This window comes from Rhyacophila brunnea, unplaced genomic scaffold (genome assembly GCF_057557595.1).
Source record: "Rhyacophila brunnea isolate RB1 unplaced genomic scaffold, BYU_Rbru_1.0 scaffold_14, whole genome shotgun sequence".
NCBI classification, from domain to species: Eukaryota; Metazoa; Arthropoda; class Insecta; order Trichoptera; family Rhyacophilidae; genus Rhyacophila; species Rhyacophila brunnea.
The window spans coordinates 36,784,192-36,810,178 of NW_028232796.1; the positions used below are offsets into that span (position 1 = coordinate 36,784,192).

Sequence of the window (25,987 nt, forward strand, 5' to 3'; positions counted from 1 at the left end):
TGGTCGCTAAAACATATACCTAGAGTCTAGACCCTAGGGCCTAGACCTATAGAATATGTACTACGAGATTCGTTACGTAATTGGTAGATACATACTCATTTTATAAAATAATGGCACCGGCTTTATGATTAATAAATCTTATTGAAATGGTCTAGTGGTTTATAAATCATATTATATTGATTTGATATAAGTGATCTTATCGACACAAAGTAACAACATCATTAAATAAATAGCTCTATATATCAATGGTTCTCGACACCAGACAAAAGAGTCAATACACAAAGCATACAGATGATGCCATTCAGTTTAAAGAAAGTACATCGCGCTTCAATACAAAATTGGCCCAGCTGTGGGCGATTTTGTCGCTTGTGACGTGGCGCTTTGGCGGGTGCGCGCGCAGCCCGCCGGAAACGGTGCCGTTTCGTCGCGCAGCCGGAAGTGCGAGTAAACCGCGGGAAAATCGCTTTCCTGTCGCCATCTTGGGGGCAGTTTTCGTAGCATATGCCGCGTAGCTGTGACGCGGCCGTCGTGATTGTTTGTTTGTGTCTAGCTGGCGCGGCCAGGGGACATCAACGCGCAACGAATTAAATTACATCGCACAATATTTTGAAAATGGAACACTTTGTTCCTTATTTAAAAGGTTGTTATAAATATAATATATACGGTCGTTCTGTACAATGAATGATGTTTGATTATTTAAAAACAATTTACTTTTTTTAAAAGTTGTATACTAAATTTAGCGATATTGCCAGCTAACTACGTAATGCGTACCTACTACATAACCTAACATAACTCATGATTTGCATAATGTTTGTATTTAATTTTTGCTTCTCAACCAGACATATGGACCTACACAGAGTGAAGGTTACACAGAATTTTTTATGATTTTATTTAATTATTGTCCATTTTTGCCATTCAAATTGGTTAGAATAAATAACTATTAGTTGAACCGGCGTTTACGTGGTAGAACTCCATTATAATGATTTTGAAATTGTGTTTTAAAACCGTCATAAATATCTATAATACTGGATATTTTGTATCTGTTGACGTTTAAATCGAACGAAACGAGTTCTGTTTATTATTTAACTAAATGGAATAAGTAATATATTATATCTACTGATTGTGGTTTATTTTAATCAATACAATGTATTTCGACCTAGAATGGACAGTACCTAAGCACCATTAAAAAAATGGTGAAGGTTTTTACTGAGAATCGTTATAAGCCATTCGTCCAGCCCATTTGGGAAAAAACACTATAGATACATGTAAAACAAACAATATGACGTGTTCTTTGGCTGCAGCCACAGTTTTAGGCGGTATACCTACTTGGCCACCGTAGGGAAGAGTTTGTAGCTATTATCGAATAATATATTTCTAAAGATATATTAAATGATCTATCCAGTGCTCGAAATGGAAAATTTCACGAACAGGAACGCTCGACAATTTTCCAAAAATGTGTGATATTAGATATAATAATATCTGTAACATAAAAATAACTTTTAGTTTTACATGATGTACTTTTTTCATCATCATCTTCGCCCAATACGCTATCGGCTATAACAATTAGTGGTAACACACAAATATAGAGTCATTTTAGTTTACGAAATCGTTTTCTTAAAAATACTTTAATAATTATACAAATATAAATAACTAAACGTATATGAATCTAATTGGAGTGGGAAACATTATTAAAATACATGAAATAATAGACAAACTAATCACAATTTCCCATTGGTTTCGTTAGCAGTTTTAATAAAATATGCAACTAAGAGTGGATAGAAATATGAGTGAAGATACTTCGGCTTAAACAAAATACATGCGGCTTTTTTCAAAGCTCTGATTTTTCGTAAATTCGAAATATTTTGATTAAGGTAAACTATTTTTTAATCAAATTAAAATCCATCGTATACGAAAAAGCAAGGGCATGGTTTTTAATAAATTAATTTAAAAAATATGTAATATGCAAGATTTACAAATGTAGCATTCTTTATTAAATATGAATCATTTTAAACAACCTCAGAAGTGCAGGTACATATTATTAGAAAAAAAATATTTACATCATGTGGACATGTAGGATAATTTATTCTAATAGGTTTCCAATGTTATAGAAATTGTTATATACAGGGAAATTTTTCATATATTTATCCCATTGGATTCTGATTGATTTATTTAAATATTTAACCATCAAAGACACAGTTCATTCAACCCGAAAAATATCCATATAAAATTAAAACAATAAAAATATATGAGGTAATGATTTTTTTTTTGTCACTCATTGTAAAATATTATAATAGATTACGGTAAATAATTATTATCTGGCGATTCCGTAACGTTGAGTAGGTAGGTAAAACAGCGAATACGTAGATTCTGGTCACAGGGAAAAGCATAACTGTATTTACTATTTAATATGAAATATTTTACCCCTTAAGAAATTATTAAAGAACAATTTAAGCTATTAAGTACCTACGAAGAGTTTTTAAACGATGTCAGAGCACAAGTTTTTCGGAAATTTAATTGGGAGTCTAATTTTGTCGCTTCCTCTGATGAAAACGCTTATCATTGGCTGCATACAACTTAATATTGATAAACGACCAATGAACGACCCCGATTGCATTATGAAATACAAAAACTATGAACGCGTCAAACCCATGTAAATTTCGTTAACATAATAATATGATAAATGGACAATTCGGTCGATTATGGTTGCCTCGATACAAAATTTAAAGTTTTATTACAAAAAACAATTGCCTACTACTGCCGTATTGATTATAAACGTGCTCAAGAATTTCAACCCTCGGTAGGACAGATATAGTATACCTATCTCGGTAGATACTTAGGTAGGGCACGTAGTTTTATTCACACTATTTTTACTATGTTCTTTTTGTGCAATATTTAACAAATTAATTATGTCATTTATACAGTAAAGATAATATATGTATTTAATGTGTTTCATTTAAAAATTTAAAAGTTCCAGTGTGCATTATAACTATTACGTTATTAACTCACTATATTTAGGCATGTACCTTAACCTTAACTGTATTAAAATAATATGTATGAAATTGAAAAAAATTAGTTTCTCGTTTTATAAATCAATACTACAGTAAATCTACATTCCAATGTAAAATAGCTTCCACCTTTCCTTAGAATCATAAAAACCTTTTTTTTTTCAAAATAATTATTGTCCCATACGTGCGTGCGACAATGCAATAAATCTTACCCAGTGCATTTCTTTGTATACAATTTTATTGTTTTATCACCATTGACGCAAAAGGGTCTGTCTATTAGTGCATTCAATGCCAAATTCGTTGAAAACAGTATTGTCTTGAAAAAGGTCAGTTCTCAAATACGTTGTCTTACATTTTACTCTATCACTATTTCAAAAAAACTTAAGTACATTATGTACGGGTCATAGAAAATTCAGTGGTTCTAAACCGGTAAAATTATTTTTTAATAAAAAAAAATATTTATGTTTTTGTACCTATGTACCTATCAATTCATTTTCGTAAATTTTAAATCTAACCTGGAACGTAATATTAAGTATGACGCTTGAGGATTTTACTAGACGACTCGCTGTCCGTCGGATATTTTACGAACCGGTACGCCATTTTCGAGGTTTTAACGAACAGGAACGCCATCCTTGGAAATCCCACGAACAGGAACGGCGCTCCGGGGCGTTCCGCTCCATTCCGAGCGCTGGATCTATCTATCATTAGTTTGTTTGCCAATGTAAAAAAATATTGTGCTTTATAACATACATAGTCTCATCCTGCTAAATTATATTGATCTCGTAAATCTAACATAATCGTACGTTCGCCAAGATTGATATCAACCTCGGCTTGCAATTGGTGTATATTTTCAAAAATCGTTCAGAGGTTGAATTTTTGAAAAGTGAGTTTCGTCATGTAAGTAAGTAGGGATCTACCTAATGTGACATGCACAAAGTCGCCTTTATATATTTAATAATTATTGATTTATTTATATAAGGACATAAGTATATATATTTTACAGTAGCGAAGGGTGGAGGTAGGTTGTTAAGATCCGCCATAAATAGTGCACACTAAGCTTTGTCAGTCATACGTATTTGTTTTCATTGAACTAAAACTACAATTTACAGATTATGTTGGTTAGTTTTTAAAATTCAATTAAACCCTGCGAAAACCAAATCATAACAGATAATAGTGAAAAAATACTCGTCTATCTATAAAATCTCTAAAATTATGCCATTAAATCATACAACATTTTTTATCTATTATAGTTTGGTTGGGCAGGGCTTATTGAAATTTAAAAAACAAATCAATAACCTGTGGAATTTGTATTTCTAATAACATCTGTAAATTGTAGACTTAGTTCAATAAAAACAAATACGTTTGACTAAAAAAGTTTAATGCGCACTATATGTCGGATCTTAACAGCCTACCTCCACCCTTCACCACTGATATTTTATATTATGGAAACAATGCCGATTTTGATCGCCAATAATTCTTTTCAATCGATCAGTGCTTCGGAAGGTTTTCATGTGTTCAACTACATAAAGGCAAATCATTTAAAGTTAATAATATTATCTAGGTACCTAATTCATAAATTTGTTGTTAAACCCTGTCAGATAACTGACCGTCTATTACCAACGAAAAATAAGCGAAATGATTATAAATATATATACCTATGTATTCTTTCGCCTTGTATCCATTTTTTCTAGATCTTGTAAATAATTTCATGTTCTTTTTTTGTATAGGTATAATTAATACGTAAATATTGGCATTTCTAACGCCATTAGGTACAGTTAATATGCCCGTTATAATATATTAAACATTATAATTTAATTTATAGGTAAGATTAATGAATATATTATGATTATCATGGTATAAAGTAAAAGTAGATATATTTTTAAATGGCTCTATAATCCGACTTGCATCTTGAGCACCTCACAAAGAGGTTTCGTAACAGATTTTTGCTTTACGAGAAATTAATGTTGGCCACTGGTCGATGCTCTGGGTCTAAACACTTATTGAGAAAACGACATGTGAATATGCCTGATCTGGGCTTCGAACCTACGACGTTATAAGCCGACACGTTACCGCTCGACTAACGTAGGCGATTGAATGGGAGGTCCGTTTCAATTAACTACCTCATAAAATAAATGTAGTTAATATGTAGCAATCTGGCACTTCGGGGTGATCTTACGAAATATTAAACAATAAAACAACACAAGAGCACTATTCTGACCATAAAGAAAGTTAAAAACATTAATGAAAGAATATAATTAATTGATGGCACATTTCACGTAAAAACTAATCGAGCATATTTTCAGTATAATCATAAATGCGAATGTGTACATGACTCTCTCAACCCGTGTCCGGAAATTTGTACGTATGCAGTTCATCGTATCACAGTCCATCGTGAAATGTTGTATCGGAAATATATGGTCGTATATTAAAGAACGTCTAACCTCTTTGGGTCGTATAGTATCTACCTACTGACATCAAATTCACGTCTAAACAAAACACAGTTCTTGTTGGTTTACACTTTACAGGAAGCCAGCGGCAAACAAATTTTGAAAATAGCCGATATACTGGATTATTTGTTAGGTTAGGTTAGGTTTTCATTCTTGATTTTTTCCAAAATCGGCTATGAAAATGCTGCACGAACAACGCGTATTTTTTTCATCTCTTTCCTATAAGAAAGTTCACGGCGAACTGTGCTACGTTTAAATGTAATACGTACAATTTACATGTGACCCTCTCAACCACCTTATAGGAAAAAGCAAGGGCATGGCAAAAAATATATATAAGTAGTGCATTTATTTCCGTTGGTCCCATTATTACGGATCATTTTGCGATTATCGAACAAAATGAATTTCAGTTGTGGGGTAGCATTAAGATTGGGCTGGTTAGTAGAGTATTATTAACAAACAATTTATTTTATAAGTCAAGCTAAAGCACATGTTATTGACACAGTTATATGTATAATCTTTCTTTCTCTTATTGACTTGCGCCATCGGTTTGTAAGTTCGGGTTTGATTGATTGTTGAGGCGATGCCGACTTGATAAACCCAACTGGCCGCTCTGTTGATTATACAGCTATCCTCTCGAAGTCGCGCGATCAATAATATAATAAAATATACTAATTCAGAAGCTTTCATCTTCCAATTTTATATTCGTATATACACACTGATAGTATTTAAAAAATAATACATACGAAGACCCCTGAGTCGTACCCAGACAATTGCACCTACCGTATAATAATGGATACATTCATGGGGTTATTAAACAACATATTACCTGTTGCTCGCTGTTTTTTTTTTAATATTTAATATTTTTTTTCAATTTCAATTTATTTATTTTTAACATTTGTGGACATTACAAATTATAAGTTTAAGACGTTCACAACATGACATTTAGAAACAAAAAATTATAAAACATATATATCAGTATAGAGGTAGATAGTATGTTATTAAACAGTAGAAATGTGTAAATACAAAAAATATAAATTACATAGGTACAAGGAAGTGTATATAAACACTAACAAATAGGTAATAATGAGTATTGGCCGGTTTGTATCGTTATAAACAAAGTCTAATAATACGAATTGGGCTGTCTATTGTGGTAATGCAGCAACCGTAGACTAAATAAAATGTTAAAAATATATTGGAATATTTATAAATAAAATAAGCTAAAATATTTACGGTAATCTATTTGTATGAACCCTTTCTGTAGTTAGGGATAAACAATATTTTTTTTTTAATTTAGCGGTAGAAAGAGGGAAAGTAGAAATATAATGGAGCTTATTTAAAAAAAATACAAAATACGTTACGTTTTCCCCATTATACAAGATTTTCCCTTAATTTTACCTTCTACAGTAGGTATGTTTTAAAGAATTAACATTGTAAGAGTGATCAATTATTATCCACGGTTGAGATCCTACCACAAATTTTAATCGAAAATCACTCATTTTGAAAATGAAAGATGATACTCGTAGTACTAATAGGTATGTTCCTGAGGTTTTTTAAAGTTATGTTTTTATACAATAAAATAATTAAGTATTTAAACTATTAATACAATCGACCCGATGGTACTTGATGGAATTTGAATTTAAATTCTAATGGATTTGAGTTTTGTACCTACTATTCCATTTGAGTCGTTTTTTGCGACCCGGGTTTCCAGTGCCTGAAGATGCCGAAAGGCGAAACCCGGGTCGCAAAACGACTCAAATGGAATAGTACAAAATTTAAATCCAGTAGTACAATTATTTAAACTGTTAAATGCCTGAACTGGCACCCTTCTCAATCTTTGACTCTTTGACAGAGGGAATGGGACGACTGGCCTCCGGACAATTGGACGCCGCACTGTCGTAGACACGTGTAGACGAGGTATTTTAATCATTTTCTATCTACTACCTAGTAGTTTGAATTCATTTTACTCTTAACATAATGTATTCTTTATCGCGGATTGAGAATTATCACGCCTAAGGCTTTATATAAAATAAAAAACTCTTTTTTCGTTGGAACTTAAACATATGCACGATTAAATCATTGTTTACGTCTGTATATTTACATTTTCACCAACTATTAAATCATAATATAATCATTGGAATATAAATAATAATACTGAATATTTTTTTTAAGTATCTATAAGTACCTAACGTCTATTTATTTTCAAATTCCGTGGCGTCCAGTTGTCCGGTGCCAAATCGTCATAGACCCTTGACAGAAGAGCAATTTACACAAAGTGAACTCTTCATGTTATTCCTCCAACGTGACGACTAAGCCTTACTTAACTAATGCTTATCTTCTACATTTTTTTAATATTTACCATTAGAATGCGTATGGGTTGTCTTTCGCTCAACCCCTGCGTCGTTATTTATTTATACAGGGCTGCCATGTCTTATCGATCAACTCATCATCTCCGTCATTTATTTTCCATGACGATATAAAAATATTGAAATTAACTAGGTAGTCGCCGGTTACTATCTGTCCGGTATCTTTGCATCCATCTGTGATGGTGTGGCTGCGATTATTTTACGAGTGACGTGCTCCGGTAACATGAGAATGGGAGAACTATTTCAAATATGCACACCTGTACGGTTTCCAGTTTATCATTTTAACCAACACTATTATTTGTGGTATCCTTTCGGCTTGTTTCTGTTCTGGCAGAACACACTAACTGAAGAATACTAGTTTTGAGTAATTTGACTTTGAAGTTGTTAAAATGTTTGAAATAATGGTCTATCATGTGAGTTTTATTAAGTAATCGTAAAAAGGATGACTTTAAAATAAATACTGTTTATTTATTAAGAAGGTTTCCAGACGGTAAAGTTTGAAATAAGGAACATTTTGGTACTAACTCAATATGTCATTTTTTCGAATTAGTGTCTTCTGCCAGAACAGTGACGAATATATCTATAGCTACTTATAATAAAATGAAAAACAATTACTTATTTCACAAAGTTTAATAATTTAATAAGGGATACTGTCAACTGATAAAACATGTTATATAGCAGACGTGGGTAAATGCGGCTCTTCGTTCGGTTAAGTGCGGCTCCCAACACATCTTGATAAAAATACAGGTATTTTCTTTTCCCATTATTTTGTGTTTTCTTTCTCATTTTTTTTATTTTCTTATATAAGTATTTTTATACTTTGTGTATTTAATACTACGTGAGAACGTGCCTATGGTGTGGCTCTTTATATATATGAAAATCCAGAATGTGGCTCTCGTTGACCTCATGTATGCCCACCCCTGTTGGGTATATAGGATTATCATATCAGTACTATAGAATTTTAAAACGTCATAACAGCCATTTCTTTCTGATTCCCACCAAAATTGACATTTGTGTTCAGTGTTGTTTAGCAAATAATACACAGCTGTAACAGCGTGTATAAATTGTTATAATTTATTAAGTAGATACCTACAACAATAATTAATCTATTCGAGTTACGTTTCGTGTATTACGTGAATTTTATGCTCAAAATACAGAGCTTACCATACTATTCGTAAGTTAATTGGAAAATTCGAATCGAATCGTAATTTTTGTGATGTTAAGAATCCAACCCGTCAAAAACGTAAACGTACTGTTGAAAATATGGACGTTGTTAATCAAAGTGTGGATGAAGATTCAGAATAATCAATAATTTCACGTCGTACTCGAGAACTTTGACTTTCTTATAGCACTACATGAAATACTTACTGGTCACGTACAGCATGCTATACTCAAAATAAAAGTAATATGAGAAAAAAAGGAATTATAAGCCAAAATTGCGTTAAACAAGTCCGTCAGCTGAATGCAGAACTCTTCTAACTTACATTTAATTTTTTACGAGAGTGTTCTTTGAAATAATTTACTGAAATTATTTATTATTTTTATGGATACATGTAGGTACGCATCATATTTTAATATTATTATTGATGAAAAAATGGTACACACACGTCTTGTTTATATAAATAATAAATTACTGAAGTAGGTTGTTTCAAAAAACTCTTCTGCAGAATATTTCAAATGTAAGTTAGAATAGTTCTCAGCTGACGAAGTGTAAACTGAACTTTAATTTATTATAATCCCATGTTACGCCAATGGTTTTACGGGATGAAAAAACCCGTGATGGCTTAATTGAAAACACGTCGTAGATTATTCTTACATCCATCATTCGTTGTAAAACTAAATGATACGGTTTGCTTTTTAAAATTATTTTTACCTGCACGGAATGTAAAGGGGGTGAGGAGAGGGCGTGTTAGACGAGATTCCCGTTTGCATAGCAAAGGATCACCGGTCCCAACCGACTTAGTCATCGTAAGAGTATCGAGTAAACTGCCAGAAGTACTCGGGTGTGCTATATAAGCTATACCAGGGGCTGCCAAAGTGTGCACCGCCAGAACCGGGCAAGAAACGAGTTGGCTTCGGATTAACATGGGAAAAAATATTTTGGTGGAAACCGCTAGCAGTACTAGTTCCAAAGTCCTAGTTTAAAACTAGGACATTTTCAATTATCTCCTTAACATCCCATTTTATGAACAGTTTTATAATTAAAGTATATTTTATAGGTCACAGAACAATTTTGGAAAAATTTATAAGTAGTTTTAACACGTTTTTTTAAATTAAAAAATATATTTTTTGTACTTACAAAATAAAAATATATACTTACTGACATAACGTGTTTTTTTTTTTTTTTTTAAATATTTGTATCGAATATAGTTTTATTTAGCTATTATTCGGTCACAACACCAAAGTTTTAGTTGATATAGGTAAAAAATACCCAAGTTACATATTTAATATTTTCTAGAAAATATACCTACTTGAATACCTACTATGAATTTTTGGAAAATAGTTTTTTCACAATTTAACTTATAATATTTTTAAAATATTTGTAAAATACGACGTAGGTACCTACTAATAATAATATATCTCCGAAAAAACGCTCATTTATGTAGGTAGGTACCTATTTTTTATAAATTGCCTACCTATAAATATATTGATTATTTAAAATGAAAATGAGCGTATTCATTTGAAGCCATTAAACCCTTAAAAGACGAGATCTTCTCGTGAGTAGACATGACGTGACGATTATATTGTATTCACCACATATAAAGTATCGATTATATTATAAACTATTAATTATATACCACCAAGTAAACGTTCTTGAAAAGTATTAATTGAGTTAGCATTTACTTGGTAGAATTCCATTTTAAAAGAAATGAAAATATAATTACTAATATTAAATTCTACAGGTTTTTTAAAAAAGGTTTGTCGATAGCTATTTCGGTTGTAACACCATTATCAAGACTATCATTGTCTTGATAATGGTGTTACAACCAAAATAGCTATCGACAAACCTTTTTTTTTAAACCTGTAGAATTTAATACCTATTAATTATATTTTCATTTCTTTTGTTCTTGAAAAGATTATTTTAAAAATATTCTGTGGATAAATAAAATTGGTGATTATGTTCACCTAACTAAATGACAGCTGCCCTCATAATTATTATTTTATGTAAAAAAGGGTAGGTACCTACGTCGGATATATTTTTTTTTTTTTTTAGAATTATTAATAACCATGTCCTTGCTTTTTCGTACAAGGTGGTTGTTAGTAATTTTGAACAATCACAAACACCCAGGCTTTGAGAAAAACACATAAATGTTTTTGTCATGACCGGGAATCGAACCCAGGAACTCTCGGGTGGAAGGCGAGCGCCTTACCAACTGCACCACGAGAGCCGCCTCGTGTGTTTTACATAATATAATTTTTTTTAGTGATACCTACGGTTTATTTATTTAAGACACCAGAATGTGCTATTTATTCTTGCAATAGAATATTCAATAGGTTAAGAGATAAATAATAGTATATTGCGAGAAAGGAATACGTAGTGAAATTTAAAAAAAATCATGTTATGGCTTATTACAATGTTTTTCATCGCAAAATAAAACGAGTGGCTGACGAAAAAAGGAACAACATTTAATTAGTTGCATTTTCCGATTGACACACTTCACTTCACAGGTCCACAATTAAATTGCGATATTCTCTCAAATCCCACGCTGCATGGGTCGTATAATTTTCACTATCATCTTGTTCTAATTAATCTAACGAAATTAGCGCGACTTGCAACAAAATTGAAGCATTACCTACAGCTTGCGCAATAGAAAATGCGATGTCTCATCCCAGTATGCTGTATTCATCATACTGCATGTTGCAACATTTATAATTTTATTGTTACTACATTAATTTGGCATTCCGGCACGTAAAATGAATTCACGTAATGTAGTATAATAGCATTGTTTAGCTACTGTTTATGTAGGTACCTATCCAACATTATAATATAATATGTCATTAATTTCATGACATACATTTATTATGTGCTGGGCTTTGCAATCCCGTACAGAATTTCGGGATTAGTATTTTCTATCCCAAGATTGATTACGATAATAATAAAATTATAAGACTGATATTTTTTGTCCTGTACCTACCAATGTAGATAAAAAAATAATAATATATTTCTTTATTATTAAATACGTTCATATAATATATTATGTACTTATATAATATTTGTTTTTGTTGTTTATTTTGAGATGCCGAGAATCGAGAGTTTATTTTGTCATATCGGATAGTGAAGTGGTCAAAGTCAAAGATACCTATGTTGAAAAGTAAATCGACAACGCCCACGTTTTTTAGCATTGCGTAGGTACCTACTATCTGGAAAGCAACCATAAAAAATATCAGCAAAAATTCAAAAAAGGTGTGTTTCTGAATCCCTTAAGTACCTACTGTATAAAAAATATCACAATAATTTGCAACAAACTTTTATTATGATAAAATACAAAAATGTATTAAGGGAGACAAATTTAAACCACGTTATTAAAACAACCATTTCTAAAAAAATAAACATGTACCAATCGACGCTGTTTGATATTATAATCATTTTAAGTGCATAATTTGAAAACACCTGTTTGAAATATACAACCACTAAAAAAAACTTTTTGAAAAGATTCGACAACCAGCGGGAATCGAACCCGCGCTCCCTGGGATTCGCATCCATGTGCCGTGATTGCTAAGCTATGTGTGTTTTATTTAAGTATGGCGAAATTAACCAGCGGTTTTACAATTAAGAAGCGCTTTCTAGTTTGCGTTATTGTGTTGTTATATATAGGTACGTTCAGGAAAGAGTGTTACATTCTAAAATTTTGTGAATTATTCATAGAATAAAAATTAGTTTATGATCACTTTAATCTCAATATTGAAAAGTATATGATATGAATGAATTTCAATACTATTTTGTCATCAATGAAAAAAAAAGTATTCCCATACTGTAATGGGAAATACTGGATATCGGAATTAATCGACCACGCGGGAATCTGAGATTGCAAACCCTGTCTGAGTCGGCTGTTGAATTTATATTCATAATTGGTAACTTATAAATGCAGCAATTAGTTGTATAATGCTCATTCATGAGTAATGGTCAATTATTTAATTTTAATGTGTCACTGGTCAGTATGATAAATAACTATGACAAAGGAAACGCTTTTCAATTTGGCTAAATCACGAGGTTCAGTTTCTTAGTTTTCAAAAAATAATTGCCGCTTATGGGGTACCTATCCGCGAAAGCTTCTTCTCATTGAGCTTTGTCATAATTTGATTAAACAGGAATACAGCAACTCAATAAAAGTCATAGCTTTGTTGCTTTTGGGATAGTCCCGGCGCAGCTTTGAAAGACGACTAATATTCGTTACGTCACGGAATACGGTTGTGAAGACGTTTAAAAACACTACAAAAATCACCGAAAAAAAAACATTTTTTTTAAACGGTAAATGTTCAAACACGCGCGTTAACATGATCTTACTCCCTACTTCAGTTATAGTTTGTCAATTTATCGCTATGGCCGAATGCTGTAGCTTAACCACTGGGAAATGACAATAAATGCCGTATTTCAAAAAAATACTACCTTATTCTTAGTTTAATAATTATTATAAAACAATCATTATTCGTCGGATGTTTATCACACTTGAATGAATGGTCAGACATAGCTTATAATTAGTATCTTTAGAATTATCTCCAAATGTGTTAATCTTGCCCATTTTTTGAATAATAAAATGCCCAATTCTTGTCAAATTTGGGATCACAGAGATTATCAATATAATTTTTTATCGTAAATATTTCACTATAATAATGTTGACACAAATTTTACTAATGGTTTTATAAATGCGTTTAAAAATTAATAAATATAAAAAATCTTAACACCACTGCACATTGATGTACTGAAATATGACAATATTCTAAAACATTAGATCGAGAGGTTTAAAAGAATACTATTTATTTTATGTAATAAAAATACTTTATGCAGTCATCAAATGTTTAAAATAAATATAAAGGATAATAAGGCTTCAAAATTATATAAATATATTATCTACAACGTTTAAGGAATGTCCAGGAATCACACTTTAAAAATACCATAAAATCTCTATTTTGACCTACGCGGCGCACGTACCCCCTTAATAATTAACATTTAATCCGGAAAATATATTTTTTCATATATATTACTGTCGGTTTTTCCGGATTTAGATAACTTGCGTTTCGTCCACATAGTAAATGTGTGATTGTGACCGGAATCTTCGAATGGCATGATCTCCAATATCCGTTTAGCGAAGGCGTATGATGTAGGTACGCGTGTTTACGCGTGGGTATCAGGTTCGAGGTACCGCGTGCGACTCGTCGGTCGCCCTACAGCTCCGGGCGTCCTCCCACGCACCTTCCGTGAGGAAGACCAGCGAACTAATTGACTGTAGGTACCTAAAGGGACTCACGTTTCGCAAAAATATACAGTAGGACGTAATGAGAGTTGAGAGTTACCTGCCGGTGGCGAAGATTTCATATTTGGCTATTATTTAAACTTTAAAGCCTACCTTATTAAGGAAAATGTTTTTTATTTTCGTATTAACGTATTTAAATAATAACTTCATTATTTTGTATTCTACAAAAACTATAAAATTTGCCAAAGAAATCTGTGTGTAGATAATAATATGTATTATAAATTGATTGATCGCTTGCATAAGCAGACCGACACGTACATTGAAACTAATACGTAGGCTATGTCAATAATTGACTATTACTATAAAGAAATGCTGCAAGAATTTTCGAACATTTCACGCATACAACATTTACATACCTAAAATTACAAATACGTATTGTAAAAAAACACACAAATAGTGTCAAATGCCATACCATCACGTGACCTGAGGTTGTAGATATTTAAGCCTAACGAGCCCTCTGGTTCTTACAGCAATGTAATTTTTTTATAAATATATAGATATATATATATTATACATTAATTGCCCGCTTGCATAACCAGACCGACACGTACATGGTACTAATTCGTAAGCTATGCCAATAATTGACTAATGCAATAAAAAACTGCAAGAAATTTCAAGCAGTTCACGCATACAACATTTACAAACGATTAGATACGTATTGTAAAAAAACACACACAGTATCAAATTTAGTGTGTATCATATGTCCTAAGGTAGTAGGTATTTAAGCCTAACGGGGCCTCCGGTTCTAACAGCAATGTAATTTTTATAAATATATACTTAAGTACATATATATTATACACATATTATAAATTGATTGCCCGCTTGCATAACCAGACCTACACGTATGTAGGTACATTATACTGATACGTAAACTATACCAATAATTGATTAATACAATAAAAAAGGCTGCAGGAAATTTTGAACATTTCACGCATACAACACGTACACGCGTATTGCAAAAACATATACACAGTGTCAAAATCATTGTCATACTATCACATGACCTGCTGCTATAGGTATTTAAGCCTAACGGGACCTCCGGTGCTTCTCGATGTTGAATGGTCTAGCGGTCAAAACGTCCAACTATCATGGCAGTATATTTTTTTAGCCCGTATTCGAATTGCCGTTATGCATTAGGTGTTTTTCGTGTAATATCTATTACTCATAGAAATTTGATATTATAATACTTTATACTGAAGAAGAATAAAATTCAAGTTCTGTAAATATGGTTGTCCTAGGACTTTTTTCAGTTGTCTACCACAACATGTCTACCCTTTAACAGGCACCCTTCGCCACTGCAATATGTAGTACCTATTGACACATACGAAACCGGTCCTCATTATCATTAATGTTGAATAAGTCCTATATACATTTTGTTTTCTATTTTAGTCAATGCAATGTTGTTCCACTAAAAATTATTGATAGTTAAAATCCTTAAAGAATTTTGCTGCCCATTGATAGTGCACGACCTGCCGTTACTGTCTGTTCTATAACCTTTGACATGGTTTTAGTTGTCTATTTCCCGGTCAAAATCATTTAAATCCGACAGCCTCGCGAAGTAATAAAATAAAACACGGTTTTAACAATACAAAACCTCCGGTCAAATAACTTATTCTCAGTCCGTTGAGCAAGTGATGTTAAATTCACTATACATACAAAGGTGTGACCGAAACGACTAAACTAACATCGTTGGCTTTTATTGAACCTTATGTTAATCGTTCGGTTGGTTAATTATCAGTACGGCATTTTTATATTTAGAAGAGGTTGTTCAGATAATATACGACGTAACTAACGAATTATACCAATTCTATTAAATGAAGATGAGCTCGTAGACAGGATAGTCATTGAACAAATTCGATGATCCAGTCCCAGTGGGAACCCGAGGGTTTAAGTTTAAGACGACTAAAATATACGCTGGATTTATGAAATATTAATGTTCGGTGGTATTACTTGGCAGCGAATAACAATTAACTGAGTAGAATAGATTAAACTTGAGGAGGTTTTTATCTAGAAGTGTGTTGAAACAGACTGATGATAATACAAAGAAATAAATACGATTGTTTAAGTTGAAAATTAAAAAGATAGCTAAATGCTAACATTAATTTCTCAAATTATTTTAAACACATTTAACTTTACTAAAATATGTAAGGTACCGTTTTTGTGTAGAATTTAACGATCTTTATTTCATGTCAGAATAAAATTTCTGTAGGGTAAACGGTATTATCAAAAAGCTGTTTTTGGTCGCCATTTTGCCAAGATGGTGTCGTTTGACCAGCATGCCAAAGTGTCAAATTCGTAATCACTGGAAAATAATAATCAATCAAAAAATCTTTGTCCCTCGACATTACCAGGTCATGCTACATCTGTATGGGTTGGCGACCAGACCTTTGGTTCTCCGCAAATAATGTTTGATTATACAGATTGGTGTGTCACATTTATATAATTCGAGTTAACACTGAATTAACCGCATTAAATTTAACTACTGGATTGTTCCTTTTTTGCATTCATAAATAATACTGCAACGAATGAGTTTTGTTATTTTTCGCGGTGCTCATAAAGACACCTTGTCGATCGATAAATATCTACTCTTTTGATGTTAATAATTTGACAGAAGGTATCTAGTTGTTTTGAGTCGATGTGTTAACAACATCCAACCCCCGCGGTGTGATCAATATTTTTAAATGCATATCGAATCGTTTTCAAATTCATTTATTATTTATTATTGAACATCTTTAGCGCTTCCCTAATCCATAACTTGGCGTAGCAACCTCTTCTTGATACAGCCCTAACGATTTTAGCACCACAGCCCAACTAGAGGTTGTAATCGGGAAATCTTGAGAAATAATCAGAAAATGCCAATTTCGAATCTCGAGAAATCCAGAAATTGTCACTAGACTAGGCTGTCGAATTATTGTGTAATTTATAAAATTCTCCAGTATTTTTTTCATCTGAATTTAAAAAAAGGGGGAAAAATGGCAAGAAGAGGTAATTTCGTAATAATGTCGATTTATCGGGAAAAAAGTCGACAAACCACAAGCGTCTTGTGGTTGTCTCCATGAAATATCTACAACTCCTTACTACCATATTATAATGTTAACTTTACCCGCTACTGCAATTCACCTCCACTACCTGAATATCAAGGGTGATTTTCGTCCCTTTTCTACGTATTATCTTTCTTTTCCCTTTTAGTAGTTGGGTGTTTTTCAACCTTGTAACATATTCTGTGATTTCACATGTGAGAAATAGAGGGAACCTAACGATACAATATCAAAGTAATTATGTGTATTTGTAATTAATTACATTTTACTATGCGTACACACGCTGCGTGCGGAAAATCGAGCAAAAACTTTGGTTTTCAAATACAATAATATTCTCGCCTTTATAACTTAACAAATGATATGTACATATTTTAAACTGATACTTCTTGTTGCATTGTATACATTTTTACAACACAACATTTCTTGGAAATGGAACGTGGGAAATGTATACGTAAAAGAAGAGGATTTTCTTACCTGATTCTGTGAGAAGATACTCCGGTATTCATCAGTCAACTGCCAACTCCTGCTTCATTTTTCATCAGCGCCAAGAAGATCAGGACCTGCTCAATGATATATACAAAAAATATTATACTATATACCTATTGATCCAAAAAACTTGATGTTTTTTTTTATAACAATTGTTTATGATTTATAATAAAACATAATATACTTAGTAACAATATCATAAGTAGTATAAGTACTGGTTTCAATTAAAAGTAATTTGTCTGCTTAATCCAGTGATTCTCAACCGCGTTCCAAGTTCACAATTTTTTGCAAAAAATTGCGGAAGAAGGGTAACTTTAAAGCTCTTTGAATTTATTTTATTTTTTTTATTTTACATGTAGTGAACTGTAGTTTGGAATTAAAATTAAAAAGATTAAAGAAAAGGTAAATGGGGTTGGAAAATACTATGATGTAAAAGTTTAGACAGACAAAAACGGTTCTAATGATATTATGTATGTCTATATAATATTTCGTTTTATTTGCATGCATGGTGTATTCCCGTAAAATAATGACAGTAATTTTTAAATGTTGACATTAAATTAAGTAGATGCTTACCTACTCTGAATAGATTTTAGAAATTGTTTTTGACTTTATAACTAATTCGACTGTTACATTATTAGCAAACCAAAATGGTGTTGACTCGGAAACAAATTCAGAGAATTTAATTCAGTATCAATATTTAACTGTTATACAATGAAATACCATGTAAATACTAACAAATTATAGTAATGTTCAGCACTGGTGTTACCTACATACCTATCCGGTCCCGTTGCCATGGAAACTAACTATTACCCTTTTGGTAGGAGTATAGACAACTGGAGTTTTTAAACAAGCGTCGACAATGCGCAAAAATCATCTATTCGAGAGAATTAAATTAAAATTTAATAATGAGAACGATATGTTTTATTATGAAAAACCAATGTATAGTTTACCTTGTTAAATTTTTTAAAATGTAATTGTTTTATTTTGCGCATTTTTTACGTTCGCCTAAAACGTTTGGTTATCTATGCTTTTATCAAAGATATATAATAATATGTAAACCAGCCCTTCTTCATATTGTATAGTATGAAAAATTTACAGTATTTACCTACATGATAATTATGTATGTATTAAATTAACTTATTCTCATATTATATTAGGAATTTATATTATTTATATTTTGTATGATTTGTTGTTAGACATTGTGTATGAACTTATCTGAAACAGATAGGACAATGACTGTTCAAAAGATGTTTTTTTTTATTATGTTGTAAAAGGTCAATGTATTGATTAATAGTTGATGAAATATTGTCTTTCTGTATGATTTATGTACCTACAGCACTGATTCCTGTCATATAACTAACTGTCTAATTAATTATCTAATTATAATAATAACCTAAAATCCCCATCGTTTACCCGTTATGTTTTTCTATCCCGCATACAATGACTTAAAAATATCAATCTAAACCTTTACAAAAATCCATCCCAATGGACGGTTTCTAGAAATGAAGAGCAGGGTCACACTAGTTTTAATAATATTAAGACGATATATCAGTGAAACGGCAAATAATTTTCAACTATATGCGCGACGAAATTTTGGACTCGCTGACATTCGGAGAGAGAACGTCAAGCTGGGAACACGTCAATTTGTTTCGTGATGGCGACGGGCGTATTAATTCTTTAATCGTTTATAGCTGACTAAAAACGTTACCCATTTACTTTTAAAAGAAAACATGTCAATGAATATATTATTATTGTTACTAATAAAACAATAAACAGAACATTAAATGGACGCATGTTGGATTTATATGACAAATTGTATTTCGTTTGGCATGCGTCATTTGCACCCGCGACCCCTAATCCGCGCATCGCCTAGCCACGATCTTTTTAGACCGTGCCTCAACTGAGGTATAGCCTTAAATGATTATAGTGCTTATTTTGTATTGAAGCTTACACAGAGCTTCGGCAAAGTTTGAGAAAAATCTTTGACTACGTGGGATTTTAATACACATACTCTGCTATACTTGCGAGAGTTTTTACAACTAAACGAGTAGTTACCTACGTACTAATCTTTTCGATTTTAATGATTAACTACGATATCTAACTGAGGCGTTTAGTTCTACTTGCTTAAATATCTTTTTATTTAATTAAAAATTACCTTAAGCTTGCTGTCATCATCAGGGCTGGCGACTTCCTCGTCCACATCTGCCTGTCACCAAATCTTGAAGTTTCTAGAAAAAAAAGAAAATATAAAATCAATTCTAAATTTTACACGTCACTATTGCGTATACGTAAATTTCAGAGATTGCATCGTTTTCTAGATGGAAACGTAGATATCCGAGGCCCACACAATAGTAATTTACATACGATTATCGGCCGGGTATCCGTCTAATTACGACAGCAGCGTATTTAATATTCAGCCGAAAATATACTTAAAAAAATATTAATTATTTTATTTATTGGCGTTCGACTCCCACGTGGGCACGGGCGCCGGACGAAGCGGTCAAACCAATGCGCAGTTATGCAAGTGATTTTCCCCACAAAATGTGTTTGATCAAAAATGTTTAATTATTGCAAGCACAGATGAGATTAGTATGTTACAAAAATGTGAAATCCAGTCGCCATGGACCGAGGTTTCGACACCGGATTCGGTTTATTCCTTTATGAAGGTTAGATCATACATCATAGTGTTCTCAAATATTAGATGCTAATATTGAATGCGCGATTCGTTTACGTGACAAACTAGGTATTGAAAATAACATAAGTAGGTATACATTAAACGTGTTAAAATTTAGGTAGGTAGGTACCTATCTCATATTTTTCCAAACTCGAGATTTAAACCTTGTTACAACCTCACCCAGGAATTACAACTATCATTACAATTATTTTATGGAAAATAGTATTCGTTGATAAAATATATTAAATACTAATCTTGCAGAACGTTTTTTTTAATATCTGTATTAAATCTATATATTTGTATATCGGGTTGTTTTTGTTCAATACTATAATTTCACTTGCGTGCTCGCGTTAGTCGCACTTGACCTTCGCCTTCCGAAAAATGACTCTAATGCCAGCGCTCCATTGGCACGCAAGTCAGACGATTTACAGTCTTCGGACTTTTTTTTCGCGTGGAGCACCCCAGGTCTGCGGACTTTTTAATGGACCGTTGCCAGACTTCGTCCGTCGATCGCAATGCAAATTCGATTTGACATTAATACGCAATCATTCGGACCTCAAAAAAATCTGTAATTGTTTTAAACATTTTAATTGATTTATTTGTTAATTTACACATTATAAAATGAGAGATTTACCAATTATTTTTTTATTTGTATTTATGAAATTCATAAAAGAAAACGTAAATCTTGTGTTGTTTTCACTACTATATTATTTTACGCAAGTCTACATATACATAACACAAAATTATAGGGTTATCAGAAGACATTACGATAATCAGCACCCCAGGTCTGCGGACTTTTTAATGGACCGTTGCCAGACTTCGTCCGTCGATCGCAATGCAAATTCGATTTGACATTAATACGCAATCATTCGGACCTCAAAAACTCTGTAATTGTTTTAAACATTTTTATTGATTTATTTGTTAATTTACACATTATAAAATGAGAGATTTACCAATTATTTTTTTATTTGTATTTATGAAATTCATAAAAGAAAACGTAAATCTTGTGTTGTTTTCACTACTATATTATTTTACGCAAGTCTACATATACATTACACAAAATTATAGGGTTATCAGAAGACATTACGATAATCGCAATTTTTTACTTTTGACAGCTCGACTTTTTTATTCGTTCATTGATCAGTAGCAGGGCATAGACAAATCGGACGATTTATTGTCCTTGGACTTTTGGCTCGCCAATGGAGCGCTGGCATAAGAATTTTGCATGTGTTGGTTTCGTGCATTCGTGCAAAACTAAAATCTAGCAAAGGAAACTTTCTTTTACAATATTTTTGTGAGGACTGTGCGGGGGATGAAACATGTGTGCGGACACATTTTGGTAGTTGTGCGCGCGCACACGCGCACACCTTACAGGGAACATTGCCGGTGAGCCATGATTTTTGAGTACATAACGAATGTATTTCGGGCAACCATTCAATTTCCTTATTAAAAATCCCATTAGATAAATATCATAATAATGCCCCATGGTTATTGAGAGAATCAAGATTTCAACCCTTGCGATTAATGCTCTGTCATGATAACTGCACACTATGATATTAGGTACTATCAATCTGCTGCTCGATGCATACCTCCCCATAAGTCCTTACCTATATTCTTCTTGCTTTCCGCAAAATATATATAAGTATAGGTATTCTATAAAAGTTCATGCGGTCATCTGCGGCACCAACATCATCCGTAGATTTTAGATGAATTAAGTATAAAAAACTGCTAAAATTTTGCATACAAAATCGTATCATACAAAAATTGTTCGGGTGTCATGGATACAGCATCCATAATAATATAGTCCATGTGTCACAATATTGAATATACCTACCTAATTTCTTTTATTTTGTTAACTGTCAATTTATGATGGAACTGCATTGTATTGTTGTTTAATTTAATAAAACGCATTTTTTCTGTAGTACCTACTTATTCCACTTTTAATCAATAAATTAGGACCGGTTTCGTCCGCCTCAGAGGGACATTTTCAACTTGTTGAAAACTCAGTTGAAAATGTCCCTCTGAGGCGGACGAAACCGGTCCTAATTTATTGTTTAAAAGTGGAATAAGTACTACAAAAAAATTGCGTTTTATTAAAACAACTATACCTACCCACCTAATTACGATACCACTGGTGGCACACATTGGTTACGTATTGAACTCTTTGCTTTTATCTTGAGCCCAAAGTTTTTAAACCTAGGTAATATAGGTATATTTCCAATCCAATATTAAAACAGAATATTATATAAGATGTTACATAAATAGTTATTTTCAAATACATACCTATATATATCCATACCACCGCCAATCGCGACTAATACATATAATAATTAATAATATGAAAAAATATAAGTAGGTTGGTTTTTTGTTGAAGATGTTCATTATTTTTCTTATAGTAGGCAGGTACATAAGTGTTGTTTTAAAAACACGTCATTGACTATTCAGAGCTCTCTTACTACATAAATAAACTTTAAAGATAAAGTAGGTAGGTAGGTAGGTACCTACAATAATTATAATATACCTAACTACTTAGATGACACGGATCCGAATAAATAATACTTATTTAAATCTTTTACACTTTAATTTTATCAAAGAGCAAAGAATACCTACAATAAGGCTTGTCATTACTGATTTACAATGATACATCTTGTACAAGTAAAGTAACTACGCAACAACTATAGCGAAAAAAAATGTACAAAGTATGACTCACGTGTTTTGACGTCTGTTGTCAAATTCGCACTTTTCCGCCGAATTTTCCTCGCATATGTAAACTTTGCACCCGGCCGGTTCATTTCCCACCGTCGCCCGCCCGGATTTCCCTCGTTTCGGCGCCGCTTTTCCGACTTCCGCTAACATATGCGCCGCCGCGACGCGCGCACCTGTTCGCAAATCCCGCGCGCATCCTTTCAAAAACTTTCAGAACCTTCGTCAAACACGCGTACGGCTCTACTGTAAACACGAATTGTCCATTAAACAATAAAAAAAATATATAAAATTACGTTTTCCGCGGTTTTCATCAACAGTTGTTATCACACGACAAAAAAAACTTTTCACGGTTAACATTACTATATTATCGTATTTTTCCACGCCTTTCTTTGTTTCCAAACAGCTGTCACTTTATTCTGTATATATTCAACTCGATTTTTTCAATATATTGTGTATATTTTCTTAGTTTTTCCAAATTTTCTCCGCGATCATCTTGTGTAAGAAATCGCTTCACAAAGTGACACAGCCTCGCCGTGCCGCGGTCGTGGTAATACTGAGTAGGTAGAGCCTCTCCCCCCACCCGATCCTCCGCCCCCTGCCCTTTTCCGCTGACAGGGAACGCCCACCTATGCGTGACGTCATGGAGGTATCCTCTCGATGGCCAGTGACTCATAATGATTACCTGGCGATCGGAGGCTTTGCAATCAAAAATTATATTAATATTAAGTTTCTGTATTAATTTAGGACTTAGGGTTATACTAAGTATACTTATTTTTGTAAACAATGGTTGTTTTTTTTTCAAAATTATTTATAATATTATGTAAACTGGTCTAGACATTGTCTCTTGTGATTGATATCGTGAGGGTATAGGTATAGATGTACTTACCATCATAAATCGTCAGGTGTTCGAATTTAGCACTAAGCTCATCACAGTATAAAAGTATTGAATGATAATATGTCAAATGTTAGCAGGTGGCGCCCTCACCCAGCAGACAACTTTATGCTCTTGGATTTATACAATAATATCTACTTGTTAGATACCTACTGCTTGAATATATCATTAACTATTTATCCATTCTCGTTGGAAACCCAGTAGGTTTATTTAATTAATGAATAATTTTCTCACACCTAAAAATATATATAATAATACAATACAGCTTAGTACATTTACAATAAAAAAAAGCTTATTAAAAGTATAATAATACTTGTTTTTATATTTACATACGTGGGTACCTACATAACAATATACACGTACATATTATATAGATATTAGAATATTTACATGAAACACATTTTGAAAAAAAACAACACATCACTGAGTATTTATATGTTTATATTTTTGACCAGGGCGTTGATGAGTGGTACAGTGCTTGCAACTTGCAACACGCGCGGAAATTCTGTCGGTACCTGAAAGAATAATTTTTAGAACCTCAACGGGACGACGCATAATGTCCCGGAATTTTAAAATGCATTGACTATACGTAGCATCTGGTAGATTCTTTTCGGCTTTGGTCGCATTTTCTTTTCGGTTATAAATCTGATCAGAAGAAAAGCTAAAGAGATTCTAATCCAGGCATTTGAAAAGTTGGACGAAATAGCTAATCGCTATTTTTTTGGAAGGATGAGTTACAAAAATTTAATTTTGGACGGTAAAATATAGTGAGACAAACTGAAAAAAAAACATGCCCTCTCCTGTAAGAGAATTTCTCTTCACTCATGTAGCCCAGAGAAGTTGGGACAGGTTGGATCTCAGAGTAATGGTATGTGTATAGAGAGCGCCTAATCGCCTAATTTTCGGCAAAATGAAGCCGTGTTTCTTGCGTATAACGCACATTAGAATCTCGATTTTATTATTATCAACTTAACCATGAAATGTTATACCATCGTGTTGCTTCTCAGTACCGCTACCAAATTTAAACACAACATAGTTAACCATAATATGTTTTACTAAAATAACTAACAATAATTATCTCCAACTTTATATTTAACACAACAACAATAAAATTCAGCAATGCGTGCTCGCAGTTTTTAAATCAATGTAATCAGTCAACTCCATATTTTCCGGCGACATTTTCAAAAAAAAGTGGAGATATATGAATGCTTACTCACTCAGACTTATGGTTCGTTTTTGTTCAGGCCTTGGGTTGGACACTTAACAATAATAAAAAAACAAACCGATGCGCCGACAGTCATTATTAAAACATATTTTTAGTTTTTAGTAAATGCCATCCATTGTTATGCTTATGAAGTATTTTTTGCCTCCTGTAAAATTTCAATAGGCACTTATTCTTATTTGATCCTCTTAATTTAACCCAATGCTCACGGGCCCTTTTAATTAATTTTTTAATTAACGTGTTAATTTGCATTTGAAAAGCAATTAGCAAAAACACAATTTTGTGCGGCCCGACGATCTGTAAGTACTCATTTCGTCTGGTTAGATTAAATTGACGTTGCCAACTAATCAAAATGTCATTTAACACCAACACAGTGGCCACGGATATATTTAACATGATCATAGATATTATGGAAAATTTTTCGCCGCCATCCATATGTCAGCTAGAATATCTCTTGGTACCAGTTGTGGACCGCGGCCTCTAGTTTACCTTACCCTCCGAAGGCAGTGCTTGTTCAAAATATCACTATTGGAAAGGGAGCCGCCGTTTGTCATGAGGCGGATTTTTATCACCCGGCGATACATTATTTCGCCGTGCGCACACGCTCTGCGCACCCCACCCATCAAAAATTATAATAAAAAAGCGCATTACGATATTATCGCGGCAACGTTGATGTGCGCG

At 32.7% G+C, this 25,987-nt stretch overlaps 1 protein-coding gene and 1 long non-coding RNA gene across 3 annotated transcripts in view; one reads left to right on the forward strand and one right to left on the reverse strand.

The window, feature by feature from the left end:
* LOC147075931 (uncharacterized) overlaps positions 1-23,747 on the reverse strand; it is a 67,084-nt gene extending 43,337 nt beyond the window's left edge. The window contains exons 1-3 of the long non-coding RNA XR_015069984.1: positions 23,197-23,747; positions 19,968-20,040; positions 17,801-17,886 (exon numbers count right to left, since the gene is read on the reverse strand). This is a non-coding gene — a long non-coding RNA (uncharacterized LOC147075931). The remainder of the gene's footprint in view (positions 1-17,800; positions 17,887-19,967; positions 20,041-23,196) is intronic.
* bs (serum response factor blistered) overlaps positions 1-25,987 on the forward strand; it is a 273,007-nt gene that overhangs the window by 119,681 nt on the left and 127,339 nt on the right. The window lies entirely within an intron of this gene.